The sequence below is a fragment of the Enhydra lutris genome, unplaced genomic scaffold (genome assembly GCF_002288905.1).
Source record: "Enhydra lutris kenyoni isolate GAN:26980312 unplaced genomic scaffold, ASM228890v2 scaffoldscaffold40, whole genome shotgun sequence".
NCBI classification, from domain to species: Eukaryota; Metazoa; Chordata; class Mammalia; order Carnivora; family Mustelidae; genus Enhydra; species Enhydra lutris.
Window position 1 is genome coordinate 16,886,420 of NW_019154124.1, and position 19,464 is coordinate 16,905,883.

A 19,464-nucleotide genomic window follows, 5' to 3' on the forward strand; every position below is an offset into this window, starting at 1 on the left:
GCCTGTTGATTAAACAATTACTATTTAAAGCAGATATAGATTTAAAATTAATTTGCTTCTGCATTCTGAGGGTTTGGGGACTGAGATAAACAGTGTTTGAAGTTTAATTATCCATGTGCAAGATGAAGGGGCTCATTTCGCTGGGGGTCGCGAGGCAGAGTGTGTGGGATGGCGAAAAGGCCAGGATCCGACTCAGCAGCAAGGGTCGGCACTGCCAAAATGTGTGATGCAAGGGAGTAGGGAGGTTCACTCAGCCTAAGCCCCATAGAACGGGGTAATACTGCAAGTAAGATTGGGCAACTGCAAATTAATATTTAAATGAACACAAATTTGAAGTTTACCTGGAGGGGGAATCATAACCATCTCTGAAAAGAACAGAAGAGGGCTGGCCAACGAGTTCCAGGCGCCACGGCTGTGAGCCATGGGGAGTGGAGACCTTCACGCATGTTTGAGCAAATAGGACATCTACCTGCCAGCTACTCTGAATGGAGCGATTCTTATCACAGGCCACATGCACAATGTCCCAGGGCAGAATGGCAGGGCTGAGGGGTGGACAGGGTGAAAGGGTGAACTGTCATGAAAGACAATCAATAGCAACTAGGAAATTCAAAGTTAAAAAATGACTGTTGAGATGCACAGAACTGTGTCTGCATTCACACACCGTGAGCAAAAGGCATGGGGACAGCATTTCCAGACCTCAGACCCAGCTCACTGGCTATCATGCAGGGAGGTGTGTGCAGTGACCCGGCTGGGCTCTGCGGCCCCAGGGCAGGACAGTGCTGAAGAGAATGGGTTTCAAGTGGGACAAATTGAGTGTAAGGTCAGCTCTGCCACATTTTCCTTTCATGACCTTCACCAAGCATTCGGCTCCCTGAGTTCCACTTCATCATGAAAGGCTTTCATTCTTTCCTCATTGCGTGGCTGGAAATATTAAACATGGCAATGAGGATACACCTGAGTGTCCCTGCCCCCTTAGAGTGCCCCTTCACAGCACCTCCCTCCCATGGCCTTCTGGGTAATATGAATCTCTTTTGGTGGCCTGCCATGTGGCAATGTCATGTTCCCCACCACGGACACCACCACCACCTTCTCCCCACTCTGGCCCCCTGGGCCTTTTTTTCACCCTCTGCTCTCTGTCCTTTGCTATACCTCTGCCTTGAAGCATATGCCTTTCCCTCTTCATCCAGTCCATCCATCCCATAGTTCTCCCCTCACCTGACCATGGGTGGGGGTTAGAAGCTCAGGCTCTGAAGACAATGAGTCAGGCTCAAAACCCAAACTCCACCCCTTACCATCTGTGCCAACTTGGCCCACCAGTTTCTTCCTGCAAGACGGGTGTGAGTACCAGTGACTCGAACCTACTCTGTTATAAGAGCCACATGAGTTCATCAGCACAAAGCCTGGTGTACAGGGACCCCTAGAAATTGCTCTCATCAAGTCCCCCAAGGCCTCGCCTTCTTGTCACGGTTGCAATCACACATTCATGTGATGACTACAGGGTGCCCCTCTCTGCTCTAGAACAGAAGCTCCATGGGGGCAGGACTTTGCCAGTGTCTAGTGCACATCAGCAAAATGAATTCCCAGTGGAATAAACACTTACATATTTGCTGAGGAATAAATGAAGGAAATGCTGAGCACAGCACCTGGCCCAGTGTTGGGCCTCAATAAATACTAGCTTTTAAATAATAATGCCAACTGAGAATGCCAGTTGATAAGTGAAAAAATTAACATTCACTTTGCCCAGTGGTTCTAACCTGGGAGTCTTTGTGCCCCCAGGGATTGCTGGCAAATTCTGGACAGGGCAGGGGGTGGTGGAGAGCACTGTCGGCATCCAGTAGGTAGAGGTCAGGGAGGTTACTGAACATCGTACAATGCACAAGACTGCCCTCCCAAAACACAGAATTATTCAGCACAAAATGTCCATGCTACCAAGGTTGAGAAACCCTACACTTCACCTTCCGTCATTTTTCCCTGATTGTTCAATTCACCAGCTGAGTTAAAGCAGGCAAATCCAGCTTAAGGAAATCCTTCTTGTCTTTTGTCCTGTCTGTTCCTGTAGATACGAGGCCACACTTGCCCCTCCTTCTGTTCCCCAAACCCTGTTGGCCTAGCTGGACAGTCTCATTACTCCTCATCCTCGTGCCAGGGTGAGGCTGAAGAAAAGTACATAATGCAAGGCATCTCCCATCTTGTTCAGTCTCCTGTGTCATACATGATTCCTATGTTCTGCAGAACTTTCCCAGAAGCCAAATGTGAGCACCACTACTAGGCTTTCAGGAAAGAGCTCTGCTTCAAATACCAAGCCTCAAAAAGCTCATGTAACAAAAAAATAGGCCGGGGGCCAACTGTCTAAGACAGAGATTGCTCTGAGAAGCAAGAGAATCTGCTCCAACAATAAACACTGTGCTCAAATATTATTAGAGGTAAAGTCACAGGGAAGAATTAGAAGATCTGAGAACAAAAGTGAGATAACAAAACAAAGTTTTTCTAAATTGACAACACAGATAATGTCAAATGCACCAGTATACACAAGTAATGCTATAGGTTAATATAAATTTTAAAACTTAATAATCAGTTGCATAAAATGACATGCTCACAGTGGTCAGAAGTATGTCAAGGGGAAATTAAAAGTGCTGGCAAGGATACGGAAACATTGAATCCCTTGCACACTGTTGGCTGGAAGGCGAAATGTTTCAGTCACTGTACAGAACGGTTTGGCAGTTCCTCAAAAAGCTAAACATAAACTCACCCTATAACCTAGCGATTATGTTAATACCAGAATAACCTAGATATACACCCAAAAGAATTAAAAACAGACAAATAAGAACATGCACATACGTATCCACGAGAGCCAAAATGTCGAAATAGCCCAAATGCTCATCAACAGATGAACAGATTAAGTGGTTGTGGTATATCCATACAATGGAATATTATTCAGCCATAAAGAGGAAAAGGTACTCACACACACTACAGCATGAATGGACCTCTAAAAACGGTATGCTAAGTGAAAGAAAGTCACATAACATAATTCCATTTATATAAAATATTCAGAATAGATAGGTCCATACAGACAAAATGTAGGCAAATTGTTGCCAGGGTCTGTGGGAAAGGCAACATGCAGAGAAATGCAGAGAAATACAGAAAAACTGTTGAATGGGTAAGAAATTTACCCATTAATACAGATTATCATTTCATTTAAATTAAGATGGAAATATTTTAAATTAGATAGATGTCCAACACTGTAAGTATACCAAATGTTACTGAACTGTTCACTTTAAAACACTTGATGTTATGTTATATAAACTTCATCTTACTAAATTACTTTTTGAAGCATGCCAAAATGGCACAAAATTAACAAAGACCAAAAGAGAAAATACCTCAAAACGGAAATGGATGCAATAGCCTGAGGGTTTATAAGCGATTCATTTTTGCAATATTTTTAAACCATACACAGCAGTTATAAAGACTTTGGAAAACATACAAAAGCACTAAAAAGAACACTAAAGGAAAGCACTATCAGTAATATTTCTAGTCTTTCCAAATGTTTATTAATGCCAGTGTTGAACTACCTTTGCAATTAAGGGAAGAAAAAAGGAAGGAAGGAAGGAAGGAAGGAAGGAAGGCTGGCCAAGACCCTGTGCATTAAGATAACCCCACACACACAGGTGAACACTTATTTCTGCCAAAGCTTTTATTGTAAGCTTGTTTTGCTCTATGGGTAGGGGAAGCTAGTAGACAAAGTGTTACCAAGGAAGCAGGTAAGTCTGTGACTTTTCGGCTGAGGCCTCTCTACTACCCTTCCATCCATCCCAGACAAGTGTGCCTGGCTCTCACCAGACTGGTAAATACTTGTCTCCATGGGACAGAATTTGAGAAGACCTTTTTCTGCATGTCTGTGCCATTCAGGCTCCATGTAAGAGACTAGACTGTCTATTCCTCTAACCTGCATAGCTTCTACCCTGCCCACAACAAGAGGTCTGCATTAATTATTATACAATTAAGCTCTGGGAGTAGAGAGATAGGGTTAACACCTTTGACTTTGCTAGAAAACCATGATTTCCAAAAGATGTACAAGTGATGATGTCTTATCTCCCATTCTTCTAAACTTTTTAAAACATGAACATGAATAAAATGAAAAGAAACAAAAAACAGGAGCAGATATTTGGGGCTTGGCTCGATGTTACCAGGGAATCAGCCACTATCAAGAGCCCATGTTGTAACTAGCACTGGGGTGATAACATCTCTAAAAAAAAAAAAAAAGATTCACAAGAACAATCCTAATTTGTAGATCCGGACGTCTGGTGTTGGATATTCATGCTTACCTTAATCCATCAGTGGCCTCTCTCTCGATCTAATTTTATCACCAAAACTTCAGTTTCACTACCTCTCCTCTTCTTTCAACAGCTGCTCCTCCTGTTCTCACAGCAAGACTGCCTTCAGCAAGTCACCTCCTCCTGATTAAAAAGACCAGATAATAAAGATGTGTAAATATCCTAAAGAAATTTCTGCCCTAAAGAAACTGGGAAGGTCCAAAAGAGCATCCCCCCAAAAATGGTAAAGGAAATAAAAATAGGTAACTGTCAGAATCATCAATGTTGAGAACAAAGGAACGTGGATTCTCCCAGTATGAAATTGCCTCCCTGGCACAGGAAGTCTACCCCAGGGATGATGGATGGGACTGATCCCTCTCCATTTCCAACTCCATGCAAGGAACTTAGCATTAACAGTTTCCCCCAAACAGCTGCTTGAGGAAACATGACCACAAGCAGTCAGACAGGAGAAGCCTTACCAGCTGGCCCTGCCTCTGCTTCTTGCTGTTCATGATGTACAGAAACAGAACCCACAGCGGGGTCTCACAGAGTAACACAGTCAAGAAAATGAGAGGACAGACAATGGTTTTGTGAATTTCTCGATGCTTTCTCACTCTGTCTTGTCATGACATACAGATATGAGATCTCAATAGAAACCCAAAAAAAAAAAAAAAAAAAAAAAAGAAGAAGTGAATTGTGCTCATCTTCTACCAAGCAAAACACTTGAGGTTTTTTTCACACTTGACAGTTTATGTCTTAATCCAATACTTGTCCTGGTCAAGATTTCTAGCCTTGTTGCTGAGAATGAGGCCTGATTTTATTCTGGACTTTAGGGAATGGGCTTTGGGATCCAAGCGAAGACTGCAGAGATGAAATCTCAGGTCTTCAAAAAGGTCCATTTCCACATAAAGCAAAGCAGCAGCCAGATGTGAAGCACTCAAACCCCCAGGCTCTGAGAAACCAGAAAAGTCAAGATGCCCTCATGAGCAATTTCATGTCATTGAATTTCTCCTGGGACACTCTGTCCTGCCTGTAAATATTACCAAATCTAATTCTAGGTGGCTTCTGGAACAAGGCAAGTGGTCAGGATTTATTCAGGCCAACATCTGGAAACAGGCACGCTCCACAGAGTTTTAACTCTGTCTCGCCCCCCTTCTCTAATAGCCTAAAAACCTGCACAGCACAATAAGATGCCTTAAGACAGCATCAAAGAAATGGACAATGACTGGCAGCAATCACCTCCCAAATTTGCCAGACTTGAGTATTTTTTTTTTTTAGGGTGGAAAGCATCTAATGGCCATGAATACTTCATTTAGAGCTTTTTTTCCTAATGCATCACAAGAAGTTCACTCTTCAGCACTGGACTCTGCCAAGGATCCCATCTTAACCTTTCAACCCACTTCTAGAGGAATTTTGTCCAAATATTTCATTAAGCCTTCCTCCATGTGCTCCGTGTTTGCAGAACACTTGGCAATAACTTCACACACTTCTCCCAGGTCACCACCTAGAGACAGGAGATTGTGCTCTCACTATCAACCCTTACTTTGTAGAGGGAGACCCTCGAGACTCTAGGGGGGTTTACAGCTAGGTGCCAAGACTGTTTTGGAGTCTGAAATCAAGTATAAGGCTCGACTTCCAGACCTCCACCCCAGGGCCCATCCAACACAGACAGAGAAGGGGCAGCTGACACCCCTGAGGAGGGGACCAATGACTCAGATGTCTCCCCTTTTGGCTGGTGTTAGTTCTTGAGTTTCCCCTTAGAGTTACTCCTTCTATGGCTTTCTTATATAGCTAAAGACCGATACTGCAGTGTTTTAAGGTATACTGGTCAGGAAGAAGTGACATACACATTGGCTAATATCATGATAAATATGCACGTATCTGGACAACCCAGTATCACCCACAAAGAGAATAAGACCCAGGTTGGGTAATATTGGAGAAACAGACTAAAAAGGAAAGGAGAGAGGGTACGTTTAGGGCCAGAAAACATGAAATAATAAAGAGGGTAGTGATGAGGTAGGAGGAAACAGATAAGGGCACTAAACACTTGGCTGGCTTGAAATGGAGTCAGAGGAGCAGAGAATATGAAAACCAGACTTGGTCAAATTGACAAATATGCCAGGGGCCAACATTGCCTTTACGCCCAGCACTGCACTCAGGGAGGAGACATCAGTGGAAGGGTCCTGTGACTGCTTGGAGGGTAATGTCTTTGATACCCTGCCCTCGTTGGTGCCACTCCTAAGGGAACAATAAGCTCCCAAAGAGTTGTGAAGATTGGGTTGAATCTTAGCAGCAGAAAAAATCAGGGGAAAGATGTAGGAAAGGGCCAAAAGTTTTCCAGGTGGGGAGGAATGGAATGGGTCAGATTTCCCATTGGGTGATCATGCGTGGGCCCATCTCCTGAGGAGGTTGGTGTGCCCGCACAGTTCACGCTGTGGCCACGCCTCTGTACGTGCCTCCCCAAGCCCATCTGGGATCTCTGATCTTCCAGGGAAAGAGCATGGGAGAAAAAGTTGGTGACTGGAGATGGCCTTATCCTGTTCTCCGTGTGAGAAGTGAGTTCATCAATATCATATCACCTCTTCCCATTTCTCATTTTCTCTCCCCACACCTCTTCTAAACTCCTTCTAGGACTGCCAAGGTGATACAGTTAAGAGATACAGTTTACTTCCCTGATAATACAAAACTATCAACTGGTATACTGATAAATCGTACCTAAAAAAAAAAAAAAGAAAAAAAAAAGAAAAATCTAACTATTCCAAGCTGTCAGGGGGATACCCTCTATACAGAAATACTCATCATATTTCAGCTTCACAACTGGCCATGGTTTCAGCTTTATTTCCTGGAGTACCAAACCTTCATGCTGTGTCTGGCCGCTTCACCTTCTTTCAGGATCCACCCTCAAGGGAAACAGTCTAAAGCGCTTGACCCTTCTGACAACTTTTCCTGATCATCTTTTCTTAGCATCAAAACTTAACTGTCCTGTGCTCCATTCCCTGAGGGCTTTGCTCAGGGCTCACTATTCTGATAAACTAATCCATGCCAAAAGGAAATAGTTGCCTTGCAGTGGGTTGAGATAATCCAGTGAGAGAAACCAATATATACAGGTTAAGCATGAAAACTATGATCAAAAAAATATATATAATCAATGCATTAGTCCTCACATGGAACAAACCAACATTTTTTTGTAGGGACTGTGAGAACATTCCTCTAAATGAGTGGTTCTGTTTGGGGGAACTTCAGGCCACAAGGCAGGTTGGCATGGGAGAGGGGAAGAGAGTGAGACAGCAGCTTTTGGCTCTCCTCCCACTCATATTTCACAACCCAGCTGCCCACCCTGTGTTTGCTGCCCATCCTATGTTCAATCCATGTTTTGCTTCATTCGAGTCTGGAAAATAACTTAGTTTGCTCTGTAGTTAATAAACTGAGGGACTCAAGAGCAATAATGTACAGTTAGTTCCCAAGTACAGAAAATAGCATGCCTAGGGCCAAATATCTATTAAAATCTTCTGTAGTTGGCAAAGAACCATTATTTAGGGACTCATTCCCCCACACAGGGGCAGGATTGCTTTCATTCTGGGGAGTCGTCTCTGTCACCTTGCTGCTCTGTGACATGGGACAAGTTGTTCAGCCTCTCTGGGCCTCAGGCACCAGCTGTACAAAATGAGGATAAATACACCCATCTGATCAGCTTGTGAGGATGGGATTTAATAGTTATATAATATCTGCAAATCATATAACTTAAGGCTTATTTTATAGTAAGTAAGCAAGTGAAAATAATAGCAACTTCAGCAGCTATGGCCAAGCATTTTGAGAGTGGAAATAGTCACCCTTCAAACGGCCCTCAAAGGTAGCTGTGTAATATACCCAGGAGTCAAGGTGTAGAAACCATTTGGGTTTGAGAATTTCACAGTGCCCTTTGAGATAGCCGGTAAACCCGTAAAGGGTCTCAATCTCAAGGACAGGAATTTCTGCCCCAGAGATAGATATTACCTGTTTTTGGCGGCTCCAGAGACAGAATGCAGGGCTGCCCACCCCTGCAAGTCTTCTCCCTCCCACCAAGCCAAGGGCATACCCATTCCCTGTCCTTTTCCTGACCTCACCCTTTTCCACCCACCACTCCCCCCAATCATACCCCTCCCGGCTCTGAGAGCCTGCAAGAGCCTGCCTAATCTCAACTCAGGGAGTGCTCTTCGCTTTTAAAATGCCTTGCCCAGCTTAATCAGTAACCACGAGCCCTCCAGTGCCAGCTAGTCTCCTGCCCTGACATGAGCTTCTGCTCCTGCCAGCCAGCAGATGTGACTTTTTCAGGAGGATTCAATTCCCAGCCTTCACCCTTCTGCCGATGACAGCCTCCCTCTCTGAAGGTTACCTGTCACCGGCATTCTTGCTCATGAATGCAAAGCAAAGTGGGTGCTTGCCCTGACCTTGAAGAAGGACGTCGTCCTGTATAGGATTCCTAAAAAAGAACATTTGACGTTTGCCATCTGACTTGTGTCAGGACTGAAAAGAGGAAGCCCCACAAGGCAGGGTAACCCTCTCAGGTACAGGGATGTGGCTTGTGAATGGCACTTGTCAACTAAACCTTGCAGTGATATTCCGCAGGCATGATGTGGAGAAAATGTTAATGAAATCCTGCCTAACTGCAGGAACACATTTGAATAGAATCAAAGTCATATGTGGGATTCTTTTCTCATATACTAAGTATTCTCTGCATATGTTAACCTTTCACCAGCTTTGAAAAAGCACAAAACTAAGATGATTCATTCATTCAATCATTCCTTGTTTTGTTTGTTTGTTTGATAAACGGGACACGGTGCATTCAATCATTCTTCAAACATTTATTGAGTACCCTGCACCTAGCACCAGGATAAAAACTGAATGAGGCATAGATTATTTTAAGCAAATACTCTATTATTTAACATTTTATATGTAAACCTAACTTCTCAGTTTGTTAAAAATCTAACTTCTCAGTTTGTTAAAAACAAAGCAAAGAGACTATAAGCATTTCTGGACATTGGCTTCATTTGGAAAGAGACAAAGAGAAAGGAAGGGCTCTTAGAAAGAGCAAATACAAATAGAGTATTAAATTAGCATGGGCATGCTGCAGACTTGTGAACATTTTTCAAAAGAGGAAAAGCATGTTGGGTTATGGGAAAGAGAAGAGCTGCAGCCAGAATGGGTAGGATGATCTTGGGCAGTCTTTCAGCAGGAGATTGCCCAGACTTGCCACTGTTTGTGAAATAGTCTTTCAAGCAAAAAGGGCCTGCAGTGGCCAGTCCTCCTTGTCCATTCTCTGCCCCACTGCCTGATACCATTGATAGTGAACTCTGGCTGAGCCATGCTCCGTCGATAGCAGTGTGAGGCACCATTTAGTGGAAGCTTCCTGATGCAGAGCTTTTAGAGAATTCAAGGACTCACTCTGTCATCATATCAGGAGTGCATGTTTCCATTACTGAGTCAAAAGAACTAAATTGGAGCCGGACCAGAAACAAACAGTGAGTCAAATGAAAGACTGTAACTGCGGAGCAAACCCCCTGCTGCTAAGATAGCCTGGACATGGTGTGGAGTAACCTCCACAAAAGTTAGGGCTCATTCATTCATGCAACAAACGTTTCTGGAACATCTCCAATGAGTCGAGAACTGTCCTCCGTGCTAGGGACAGAGCAGTGAACCAGAAAAAGTCCTATCCTCATAAAGTTTATATTGCAATGGAGAGAGACAATACATGAACAGTATAATTTAAATTAGAATTGGGGGGCACCTGGGTAACTCAGTGGGTTAAAGCCTCTGCCTTCGGCTCAGGTCATGATCCCAGGGTCCTGGGATCAAGCCCCGCATCGGGCTCTCTGCTCAGCGAGGAGCCTGCTTCCCTTCCTCTCTCTCTGCCTGCCTCTCTGCCTACTTGTGATCTCTGTCTGTCAAATAAATAAACAAAATCTTTAAAAAGAAACTCTTTCAAAATCTTTAAAAAGAAAATCTTCTTAAAAAATAAAAATAAAAATAAAAAAATAAATTAGAATTAGGATGAATTAAAAAAAATTCAAAGATGAGCTACAGAGTAAACTATAGTAGGCACTTGTATTGGTCTAAACTTTACTGCAAACAACACAATCCATTCCAACTACTTTAAGCAGAAAAGGATTCTATATAAGGAACTCCGTAACTTATAAAATTGTTAAAAGGACTGGAAGAGCAGGCTCTAGACTGACCTCTCAAGAACAATGCCCAACCTCTGCACAATCCATTAGAAGAAGCTGGTGTATTAAGAAGGTGTTCTGCCCCTGCTGACTGTAGAACCATCCCAGCCCCCAAAGCAATTAAAGTAGCTGTTGCTGCTGTGCCAGAGCCACTGAATCAGGAAGCTGCCTTCTGCTGATTTGTGTTGTAGCCATGGCTTGAACTGCTTTCTACAAAATCACAGCACTCCAGCCACCATCCATGCCAGGAAAATGATGCTCAGTGCCATCAAGATGGAGAACTTGTGAGCCACAGAAAGGATGCCCTGCATGTTGTTCATGAAAACTGTATCATTTCTAGGATCCAAGCTTCAAGAAGGCCTCGGAAATGTAAATTTTAGTCTTGTGTTCTCAGGATAGAGAAAGAGAGTTTGAATGGATGTTAAGCTACCCATTCGATTAGTAACTTTCACACCAGGTTCGAGGGTAATCAGGGAATGCCTCTGGGGGAGGTGACATTTAAGCTAAGATCATGTAAGAAGTGAAGGAGAAACTCTCCAAACATAGAAAAGAAATGAAGGTAACAATTGCAGGCACAGCTTTGGAAGGCAATAGAGAACTTGGAGGAGATGGCAGAAGCTAGATCAACGAGAGCTTAGGAGATGGTAGTTAGGAGTTGGATTTTATTAGAGTACTGGGAAACCAGAGACAGTTTTATGAAGCGAATTGGCATACTCTGATTTGCATTTTTAAAAGAAAATTCTGGTCTCAAGCTGAAGAATACATCATAGACAAGCAAGGGTTGAGCAAAGTTGAGCCAAGGAAACAAGACTGAAAATCCCTGAGGATTTGAGGTGGCGGTAGCATGGGCTAGGATGCTGACTTCAGAGATGAAGTTGACATACTTTATGTGTTCTGTAAGGAAACCCATAGGATTGCAGAATGAATTGATGTGAGGAAATTTTTTAAAAAGAGAAACATTAAGGATTGCTCCTGTGTATCTAATCTAAACAAAGGGTGAATGGTATTCCTTTTCCTGGATTGAAGAATAATGGGGAGAAAATGTCTACAACTCACCAAAACAACTCACCAAGTCCCTGATGTTAAAAAGAGAAAAAAAAAAATCAGTCATATAGACAAGTTGGAAGTAGACACAACCAGAAGGCCTCATATTTTGCTGTTTCAACTGGCCATTAATTTCATTCTTCCGAGTATTCAGAGTATTTTTAAAGTTCTAGAGTAGCAGGTGTCCAGTTCTGCAGACAAAAGATTCTGACATAGGTGGAATCACACTTAGACTGGGATAAAGGTTTACACACTAAAAACCACGTGGGGCAGTGTAGAACAGTTTGGAGAGTTCGTGTCTAATCCCTACAGGAAAGAAAAGTCATAAGATGTAGAGTCATTTGAAGGTGAAAGGCTGAGCTCTAAAAAACACATGACTGTAGGACTGTAGTAAGTCAAAGTCGCATGTTACCATTTTGGCAGAGCAAAATAATTCTCAGGCCACCAACTCCCATGTCCCTCTACTCCTCAGCAATCTCTGTTCACTTCTACCATCAAAACACTTTCTAAAATGAGAATAGGATGCTTCTGGGGTTTTATGAACTAATAGTTGAATGATAAAATAATGCCCAAAGCAAAATTATAGATTATTCTGTCTTTAAAAATACAAATACTATTAGCACTCAGTCTAGAAGTTACCCAGAAGAACAAACCCAGAAAAACCACTGCTCTAGATATGTGATAATCACTTCAACAAATAAATTAAAAAGTAAGAATTTAAAAGTCTAAGCAAGAGACAGAAAAAGAGGTCATGCCTATGCCCTGCCTCTGTTAAGCAATCAGAGCTGTTAGAATAGCTCTGTTGCTGGGGCAGAAGCAAATAATCCTCTGCTCTCCCTAAGCATTAAATCTTTTACATGTCTTTAGCATTCTCCATGGGCATACTGGTGCCAAAGCACAGAAAGATTTAATTTCATGTTGCTAGGTTTTTGCTTTTCTGTGGTTAATAAAGAGGCAGGTGCAGTTAACTGGGCTGTTAGAAAGAAGTGGAGGGGAGAATAAAAATTGCTTATTTGACCAACTTCAAAATTTGCTAAACCACAAGATAAGACAACTCATAACTTGTTCCAAACACCCATATCTCACTCACTTTCAAGGGAAGTGCTCCTGAAGGTATTTCACATTTATAAATGCAATTATTTTAAAAGCCAATCTAGAACACTCTGAGCTTTGAAAATAAGAATTTTTAAGCCCTTCACCTACTCCTTCAAAAATAAAAGATTTAAATATGTAATATAGTAAGCCCAAGAGGAAAGGTGCTAGCTATCAAACTGATGAGTTGTGGGTGATAGAGATCTATACCCAGGGCTCTCAAGAATTAAAGGGTAAGTCAGTTTAATCTATCACCTGATAAAGGGAAATTGGTCTGTATAAAAAGAAACATTAATTCTTTTAAAGGATTGTATTTAATAAAATAATTGGGGACGCCTGGGTGGCTCAGTTGGTTAAGCAGCTGCCTTCGGCTTAGGTCATGATCCCAGTGTCCTGGGATCGAGTCCCACGTCGGGCTCCTTGCTCGGCAGGGAGCCTGCTTCTCCCTCTGCCTCTGCCTGCCATTCTGTCTGCCTGTGCTTGCTCTCTCTCCCTCTCTCTCTCTCTGACAAATAAATAAATAAAATCTTTAAAAAATAAAATAAAATAAAATAAAATAATTGGTTAATAACTAAATGGTTGACTGAATTTTGTCAGTTTCCTTGTTTTGGAACCATCAATTTGGGCTCCGTTTTCATCTTCAGTCTTTGGCTGGGTTGAGATTTTTATTGAGTGCTTACACCAAAGGGTAGGGAGGAAGAAGCAGAAGGGGCATGAGCTACAGTTTGTCATTTTTGTCACCTAATAGAAAAATGGATTCATGTATAACTTTTCTTTAGAATCTCTTGGTTCTGAGCAGATGGCAGATATTTAATACATGTCTCTTGAATATGTAAATGAATCATGGTACCCATCTGGTACAGGCAAATTCTACATTGGGGATTGTGGTTGCCTCTGTAACATACATTGCACTTTTGTCTTATTGAGAAAAAGCAGTGGTGTCTGAGGAAATGACCTCATTTAAAGTGCTGGACCTGGCTGATTATGCGTAATCTCAACCCATTTTGCTGAGATTGTCCAAGAAATGGTGATGTAGGCTTTGATTCTGGCCAGTGAAAAAGAAAATAGGTTTCTGGGAATGCTTTTCTTGGTTCTGAAGAGAGAGCAACTAAGAAGCCAGTTTTCTCTTCCTCACTGTAAGGGAATAAGGAGGCCTGTAGCCCCAAGTTGCAGCCATTTTGTGGCACCAAAAAGAAAAAAAAAAAATCAACAACCTGAGAATGAAGCCAAAGCTTATAACATCAGAATGAAGAGACAGAGAGAATCTGGCCCTTCGATAATATTTTGTGACTCACTGAATCACACATAAAGACCACTCTACTTCAGAACTGAGTACTGTAAGACTTAACATCCCTGTTGTTTAAGCCAGTTTGAATTTGTATTCTATTTCTTGCAAATGAATTTGAATGATATGAAGGCAGATACCATTTGCAAAAAGAGGTTTTGTTTTTTAGTATCTAATTATTTCAAATGTCCAGTTTACTTCTCTTTGAAATAGGTATCATTAATTAACTTTATGTTACTTAAATGTCCTTAACAGTCCCTTCTCACCAAAAGCTGATTTTAAGAATTTAAAATCTAAACATGCAATAGGAAATCAAGGCTGGGAACATATAGCTCCCCCCAAAATTATGCTTTCATTTATATAAGTGCTTTACAGCAAATCTTTAAGTGCAGTGTTTGGTTCTTTTAGTTTGATTAGATTAAGGTGAGTATTTTTCTTTTATACTTTTCTTAATCTTGGGAATCTCTAATCCTAATCCATACAGAAGTAATTTAAGCCAGGTTGTAAAATGGTGAGGAAAACCCCACCAAACATGTGGGATATTAATTAACACGTTTTCCATACATCCAATGAAACACTCATTCTCTAACTGAGTAGTTTGGTACGAAAGACTGTTCATTGCAGGATAGTGCAGCCACTAAGAGCATGGACTCAGATCTTGATTCTGCCATTTATTGGGTCTATGCTCTGGGGTGATATATTTAACCTCTGTAAACCTCCATTTATCCTTACGTAAGTGAAGATAACAATTGTATTTATCTCACACTGTTATTATGTGGAGTATATAAGATAATACAAGTGAAACACTGGCATGGTGCCTAGCATGCCCAAATACTATTAATATTCACTTTATGGTATAAGTGATCAATGGATTTCACCTGGACAAAAGATGCTGGCATTTTAAAATTACAGCTTAATAAACCAAATTATTACCTAATTATTACCAGAGTTTAGGAGAGAGCTCTTTGGTGACAACAGGCATAGTGGGATATTCTCCCTCTTAATATTTATTTCCTAGCAGAGGAGCAAGATGGTAGAGGAATAGGAGACCAGAATATTATTAGGTCTGAAGAGTTCAGCTAGATAGTATTCAAACCATTCCAAACACCTATAAACTCACCAGGAGATAGAAGAGAAGAGCAGCAATTCTAGGAACAGAAAACTGACCACTTTCCAGAAGGTAGGACGTGTGGAGAAGTGAATCCAAAGCAAGGGGAAGATAGACTGCGGGGGGAAGAGCTGGCTCCTGGCAAGTAGGGGAGCTGTGAAGCACAAAATCAGAACTTTTAGAAGTCTGCTCCACTGAGGGACATCGCTCCAGAGACTAAGTGGGGGGTGGATCCCTCGCAGGGACAGTGTGGTCTCAGGACCACAGGAAGGGTCACAGGAAGACCAGGGGTGTCTGAGTGTGGTAGATCCCCCCAGGTATCAGAGCAAGGAAGCCAGCTACAGAGATGGAGCCAAGGAGGGGATTTCAGCTCAGGGTTACCTTAAATCATAATCTGGAGAACAGTTGGGCTGCCGCTCTTCGAGCAGGGACCCAACAAGTGGCAGATCTGGAGAGACCCCCTCCTCCCTCCTCCAGGAAGAGCAGCGCAGGAGTGCACGGCAGTAATCTGTTGGGTTTGGAGACTCCAAATGGGGCCATGTACTAGAGATAGAAACACTAAGTCACAGGCCAGGTGAGCTCAGTGTGGGGCTGGAGACCAGGGATATGGGAGTGATTGACCACTTTTCTCTGAGGGTGCACTGAGGAGTGGGGCCCCGAGCTCTTGGCTCCTCCGGGCCAGAGATTGGGAGGCCACCATTTTCATTTCCATCCTCCAAAGCTGTATGGAAAGCGTTCAGGGAACAAAAGCTCCCAGGAGGGAACCCGAGCAGATTACTTAGCCCGGCCCCTGGCAAGGGCGGTGCAATTCTGCTCCCAGTACAGACAGTTGAGAATCACTGCAACAGGCCCCTCCCCAGATGATCAGCAAAAACACCCAGCCAAGACCAAGGTGACTGATCAAAGAGAACTTCAGAACTCCAGAGATAGGGGAAAGCAACATATAAAATTCATGGCTTTTTTCTCATTATCCTTTGTTCTTTCAAAGTAAAATTTCTTTAATTTTATTTTTTTCTTATTCTATTTTTTCTAATTTTTCCTCATTCCTATTTTAATGTTTTTAACTATTTTATCTTATCAATACCTTTTTAAAAATATTTTTTAATTTTCATTGATATAGTCATATTTTATCCCTTCATTGCATTTAACCTAAGTTTTTGCATACATATAGTGTTTTTTTTTCCTTTAAAATTTTGGGATACAATTTCTTCTAATGGATCAAAATATATCCTAAATCTACCACAGGGCTTTGTTCTAGTCTCCAGCCTGATCACATTCTTTCATCCTTTTATTTCTTTTTTCAACCAACTTCTTATCAGTTCCTTTTTTAGAATCTTTTTTTAAATTTTTATCCTTACAGTCATATTCCATCCCTTCATTGTGTTTACCCTTATTTTTGTGTGTGTATATATATACATATATATATATAAGTTTTTCTCTCTTTAAAATTTTGGAAGGTTCTTTCTTCTAACAGACCAAAATACACCCCAAATCAAGTGTGTGGCTCTGTTCTATTCACCCGTCTAATATATATATTTTTTTCTTTTTTTTCCCCCTTTCTTCTACCCCCCACCCAGTTTTGGGTATCTTCTGATTTGGCTGGTGTATATTTTTCTGGGGATGTTGCTACCCTTTTAGTATTTTGTTCTCTCATTCACCTATTCTTAACTGGATAAAATGACAAGGCAGGAAAACTCACCACAAAAAATAGAACAAGAGGCAGTACCGATGATTAGGGACCTAATCAATACAGACATTAGTAATATGTCAGAACTAGAGTTCAGAATGACGATTATCAAGGTTCTAGCTGGGCTCAAAAAAAAAAAAAAAAAGCATGGAAGATATTAAAGAATCTCTTTCTGAAGAAATAAAATCACTTTCTGGAGGAATTAAAGACCTAAAATCTAATCAAGTTGAAATTTTAAAAAAAGCTATTACTGAGGCATTATAAAAAATGGAGCCTCTAACTGCTAGGATAAATGAGGCAGAAGAGAGAATTAGTGATACAGAAAACCAAATTATAGAGAATAAAGAAGCTGAGAAAAGAGAGAAAAACAACTACTGGACCACAAGGGGAGAATTTGAGAGATAAGTGATACCATAAGATGAAACAATATTAGAATAATTGGGATTCCAGAAGAAGAAGAAAGAGAGGGGGGAAGAAGGTATATTGGATAAAATTATAGCAAAGAATCTACCTAATATGATAAAGGGAACAAGCATCAAAATCCAGGAGGCACAGAGAACCCCCCTCAAAATCAATAAAAATAGGTCCACACCCCATCATGTAATACTAAAAATTAAAAGTCTCAGTGACAAAGAGGAAATCCTGAAAGCAGCTCGGGACAAAAGGTCTGTAACATACAACGTTAGAAATATTAGATTGGGAGCAGACCTATCCACAGATACCTGGCAGGGCAGAAAGGAAGGTCAGAAAGGACTGAAATGATATATTCAGAGCACTAATGAGAAAAATATGCAGCCAAGAATACTATATCCGGCTAAGCTGTCATTGAAATTAGGAGAGACAAAAAGCTTCCAGGACAAACAAAAACTAAAAGAATTGGCAGATGCCAAACCAGCCCTACAGGAAATATTGAAAGGGGTCCTCTAAGCAAACAGAGAGCCTAAAAGTAACATACCAGAAAGGAACAGAGACAATATGCAATAACAGTCACCTTACAGGCAATACAATGGTGCTAAATTCATACCTTTCAATAGTTACCCTGAATTTGTAAATGGGCTAAATGCCCCAATCAAAAGACACAGAGTATCAGAATGGATAAAAAAATAAGATATGCTGTCTACAAGAAACTCATTTTAGATCCAAAGACACCTCCAGATTTAAAGTGAGGGGATGGAAAACAATTTACCATGCTAATGGACATCAAAACAAAACTAGAATGGCAATCCTTATAGCAGATAAATTAGATTTTAAGCCAAAGACTATATAAGAGATGAGGAAAGACACTATATCATACTTAAAGGGTCAGTCCAGGGGAGGAGACAAGATGGCAGGGAAGTAGGAGGAGGTGCCACTTCAACCTATACCCTAAAGTGAGCTGATTACCTACCAAAGAACTCTGACCACCCATGAAATCAGCCTGAGATTAAAATTATGCACTTCTGGATCTCTATGGGGGCAGAAGACGCCAGTGGGCAGGAGCGTTCCCAGGTGCACCTTGCTGCACCACAGTCGTTACATTCAGCTATACATCATTCAGTCAACTCTCACCAAAATAACTAGGAGGAGGAATGCCAACAGAAGAAAAATTCAGAGACTGGGCCTTCTGCATCAGAGCTATTGGATATGGATATAGACAGTATGTCGGAAAGGGAAATCAGGCTAACAATTATCCAAGCAATAGCTAGGTTGGAGAAAGCCATGGAATACAAAATAGAATTGATTAGGGCAGAAGTGAAAGCCACCAGGGATGATGTTCACAATGTTCTCTCAATGAGTTCCAATCTAATCTAAATTCTCTAAAGGCTAGGGTAACTGAGGCAGAAGACAGAATTAGTGATCTGGAGGACAAACAGAGGAAAAGGATCAGGAGGAACCCTGGAACAAACAATTTAGAAGCCACAGAAACAACTTAGATGCCATGAAACGTTCCAACGTCAGAATTATTGGAATCCCTGAGGGGGAGGAGAAAGAAAGAAGACTAGAAGATATAGTTGAACAAATTCTCCATGAAAATTTTCCCAATCTCGTGAATAGAACCAGCGTTCATGTACTAGAGGCAGAAAAGTCTCCCCCCAAGATCATAGAATCTAGAAAGACCTCAAGACACCTGATAGTGAAAATGATGAATCATAATTGTAGACAGGAGCTCGTGAAAGCAGCTAGAGCAAAGAAATTCCTTAAGTACAGAGGAAAGCCCATCAGAATAACATCAAACCTGTCCACAGAAACCTGGCAAGCCAGAAAGGGCTGGCAAGACGTATTCAGGGCACTAAATGAGAAGAACATGCAGCCAAGAATACTTTATCCAGCAAACTGACATTCAAAATGGATGGAGAGATAAAGAGCTTCCAAGACTGGCAAGGTTTAAAAGAGTATGCGACCACCAAGCCGACACTGCAGGAAATATTAAGGGGGGGTTCTATAAAAGAGGAAAAATCCTAAGAATATCATTGAACAGAAATATATGGAGACAATCTATAGAAACAAAGACTTCACAGGTAACACAATGTCAATAAAAACGAATCTCTCAATAATCACTCTCAACGTGAATGGCCTAAATGTGCCCATAAAATGACACAGGGTTGCAGACTGGATAAAACGACAGGACCCATCCATACGTTGTCTGCAAGAGACCCATTTTGAACCCAAGCATACACCCAGACTGAAAGTGAAGGGATGGAGAAGCATATTTCATGCCAATGGGCCTCAAAAGAAGGCTGGGGTAGCGATTCTCATAT